At 47.4% G+C, this 4163-nt stretch overlaps 1 pseudogene; it reads left to right on the top strand.

Moving 5' to 3' along the window:
- Window positions 1-3305: 3305 nt before the first annotated feature.
- LOC116547969 lies at window positions 3306-3904 on the top strand (annotated as a pseudogene).
- The last annotated feature ends 259 nt before the right edge of the window (window positions 3905-4163 follow it).

Genomic DNA, 4163 nt, shown 5'->3' on the forward strand with positions numbered 1-4163 from the left:
CCAATTATGTGGTCAATTTTAGAGTAGGTGTGATGTGGTGCTGAGAAGAATGTATATTCTGTGGATTTGGGGTGGAGAGTTCTGTAGATGTCTATTAGGTTTGCTTGGTCCAGGTCTGAGTTCAAGTCCTGGATATCCTTGTTAATTTTCTGTCTGGTTGATCTGTCTAATATTGACAATGGGGTGTTAAAATCTCCTGCTATAATTGTATGGGAGTCTAAGTCTTTTTGTAAGTCAATAAGAACTTGCCTTATGTATCTGGGTGCTCCTGTATTGGTTGAGTATATATTAAGGATCGTTAGCTCTTCTTGTTGCATTGATCCTTTAACCATTATGTAATGTCTTTCTTTGTCTCTTTCGATCTTTGTTACTTTAAAGTCTAATATATCAGAGATGAGAATTGCAACTCCTGCTTTTTTTTGCTCTCCATTTGCTTGGTAAATCTTCCTCCATCCCTTTATTTTGAGCCTTTGTGTATCCTTGCATGTGAGATGTGTTTCCTGGATACAGCATACTGATGGGTTTTGTCTTTTTATCCAATTTGCCAGTCTGTGTCTTTTGATTGGGACATTTAGTCCATTTACATTTAGGGTTAATATTGTTATGTGTGAATTCGATACTGCCATTTTGGTGCTAACTGGCTGTTTTGTCCATTAGTTGATGCAGATTCTTCATTGTGTTGATTCTCTTTATCATTTGGCATGTTTTTGGAGTGGCTGGTACTGGTTGTTCCTTTATATGTGTAGAGCCTCTTTCAGGAGCTCTTGTAGAGCTGGCCTGGTGGTGACGAAATCTCTGAGTACTTGCATGTTCCCAAAGGATTTTATTTTTCCTTCACTTATGAAGCTTAGTTTGGCTGGATAGGAGATTCTGGGTTGAAAGTTCTTTTATTTAAGGATGTTGAATATTGGCCCCCACTCTCTTCTGGCTTATAGGGTTTCTGCTGAGATATCTGCTGTGAGTCTGATGGGCTTCCCTTTGTGGGTAACCCAACCTTTCTCTCTGGCTGCCCTTAGTATTTTCTCCTTCATTTCAACCCTGGTGAACCTGACAATTATGTGCCTTGGGGTTGCTCTTCTTGACGAATATCTTTGTGGTGTTCTCTGTATTTCCTGGACTTGAATGTTTGCCTGCCTTGCTAGGTTGGGGAAGTTTTCCTGGATAATATCCTGAAGAGTATTTTCCAGCTTGGATTCATTCTCTTCGTCACATTCAGGTATGCCTATCAAACGCAGATTAGGTCTTTTCACATAGTCCCACATTTCTTGGAGACTTTGTTCGTTCCTTTTTACCCTTTTTTCCTCCATTCTTGCCTTCCCATTTTATTTCATTGAGTTGATCTTCAACCTCTGATATCCTTTCTTCTGCTTGGTCAATTCGGCTGTTGATACTTGTGCATGCTTCGCAAAGTTCTCGTGTTGTGTTTTTCAGCTCCATCAATTCACTTATATTCCTTTCTATTTTGTCCATTCTCGTTAGCATGTCGTCAAATCTTTTTTCAAGGTTCTTAGTTTCTTTGTATTGGCTTAGGCCAAGTTCTTTTAGTTCACAGAAGTTTCTTACTACCCACCTTCTGAAGTCTGATTCTGTCATTTCATCACACTCGTTCTCCATCCAACCTTGTTCCCTTGCTGGTGAGGAGCTGTGATCCCTCGTAGGAGGAGAGGTGTTCTGGTTTCAGGTGTTTTCACCCTTTTTGCGCTGGTTTCTTCCCATCTTTATGGATTTATCCACCTGTCATCTTTGTAGTTGCTGGCTTTCAGATTGGGTCACTGAGTGGACGTTCTGTTTGTTGATGATGAGGTTATTTCTGTTTCTTGGTTTTCCTTCTGACAGTCTGGCCCCTCTGCTGTAGGTCTGCTGAGGTTCACTCCAGGCCCTGCTTGCCTGGGGTTCACCTGCAGCAGCTGCTGAACAGTAAGGGTTGTTACCAGTTTTCTTCTTCTGCTATCTTTGTCCCAGAAGGATACCCGCCAAGTGTCAATCTGATCTCTCCTTTTTGAGGTGGCTCTTTGGATATATAGGGGTCAGGGAACTGCTTGAGGAGATAGTCTCTTCTTTATAGGAGCTCAAATGCTGAGCTGTGAGCTCCGTTGTTCATTCAGAGCTGCTGGGCAGGTACGTTTAGGTCTGCTGCAGCAGAATCCATAAACTGCTTTTTGTTCCCAGGTGCTCTGTCCCAGGGTTTTAGGGCTTTATGAGTTTCCGTTATGCTGCTGCCTTCTTTTTTTTTCCTTCAGAGCTGCCCTGCTCAGCAAGGAGGCAGCCTGGTCACTGTCTGCCTGTAGAGACTTTGCTGGGCTGCTGTGGGCTCCACCCAACTGCCGAGTGAACTTCCCTGCAGTCCTGTTTATATTGGTGTAGTTAGAACTGCCTTGGCAAGGGTGGCCCGCCTCTGTTAGGGTGGAGTCTCTCTGTAGTGATGGGTTGCCTTGGCAACGGTGGGCTGCCTTAGCATTGGCTGACTACCTCCGTAGTGATGGGCTGCCTCGGTAATGGCGGATGCCCCTCCCTCACAGAGCTGGACTGTCCCAGATTCAGCTGCGCTTGCTTTGAAACTGAATCCAGAGAGTTTCTGATTACTGTTCTTTTGTGGGGGTAGGACCAGCCGAGCCTGATTGCCTGGCTCCCTGCCTCAGAGCTTTTTTTTTTTTTTTTTTAAGTTGGTTTTCTAGTCGCCTGTGGAAGAGGCGCCGCGGTGTGTGTTTTTTCCCGTGTGACAACGCACTGTGCTGGCTTAAACAGTGGCACTGAGATTCGTGGCACTTTTTTTGCCCTGGAATCTACTGTCCTGGTTCCCTGCTCAGTCCCCTTTTTAAACAGAAGAATGGGCGACTTCCCATGGCTCCAATCGCCAGCCATAAGGGCACCCAGACCAGTGTATTTTGTACGGAGAACCACTGCTCTGGAGTGCCGACAAATCAGCCATGCGGCGCAAAGCCATGAGCCGGCCGGCACAGCTGCGCTGGCAGAAAAAGCCATGCTGGTGACCCGTGGAGCTCCTCTGCCTGGGAATTTCCTAGTCTGTGGGCAATAAAAATGTGGCATCCACTCACCCTCTGCACTTTCACTGGGAGCTGCAATCCTGAGCTGTTCCTAAACAGCCATCTTGGATCAATCTGAAACACTTAATTTCATTATGCTTTGCTTCAATTTTTCAAAACAACACACATGAGACCCTTCCTGTGCTTCAAAGTTTCTTCTGAGGACTTCGTGTGTGTTACACATTTTCAATTATTTTCTGAGATAGAATGCTGACGTCTCCTTATTAAAGGTTACTCTTTTAATTGATCTCTTAGAATTATTGTTTCCAGAGCCCTGGCCACCCAAAGAGCCCCACAGAATGGAGTGGTGCCAGGGCTGATGCCGGCGTGCAGGAGCCGCCACATCTTCCATGCTGGGAGCAGATGTACACGTGGCAGAGAGCGAGCATGAGATTCCTGGTCTGATCGGGGCCGGAGATGGAACAGTCCATCCTCACCCGAGCCCATGCCTTCCAGATTGACCCCAATATCAAGAAGAACTGGATCCTGCGAGCAAGCAGTGGTCACTGTTTCCTCCTTCTGTGACATCACAAGGAACTACTATGAGATCGTCAGCATGGGCAGAGCCAAGGTGACCATCAACAGCACAATCACACCAAATACGACCTTCCCCAAAATGCCACAGATGTCTGGGCAGGGGGCCGACAGCAGAGCTGACACGGTGTTTGGTTTGGGGTTTTCCTCTGCGCAGCAGCTGGAAACGTTTGCAGAGAAATTCCAGGAGTTGAAAGAAGCTGCCGAGATCCCGAAAGACAAGGCCCAGGAGAAAACCGAGACCTGGAGTCATGGTTCCCAATGATCTGGGCGTGAAGCCCCATCTTCTGCTGCAGCATCCAGTGTCAAGGGCAGCGATGAAAAGGCCTCTCCACCTCTGCAGCCAACACGCACCGGAAGTCTGAGAAGGATGCGCTGAGATTGCGGTGATGCAGAGTGCGACTGCCAAGCAGAAGCGGGAGCTGCAGCTGCAGCCCCTGAGGAGAGCCATGCCCGCGGACCACGGCGCTGCTGGAGAGGGCAGCCAGAGCGGAGCCAGGGAAGAGGCCGGGACACCCACAGGGAGGAGGAGAACACACAGCTCAAGAGGAGGATGGAGGGGCTGGAGGCGGAGCTCCGAGAACA

This window comes from Sapajus apella, unplaced genomic scaffold (assembly GCF_009761245.1).
Source record: "Sapajus apella isolate SASKATOON/1434 unplaced genomic scaffold, GSC_monkey_1.0 scaffold5897, whole genome shotgun sequence".
NCBI classification, from domain to species: Eukaryota; Metazoa; Chordata; class Mammalia; order Primates; family Cebidae; genus Sapajus; species Sapajus apella.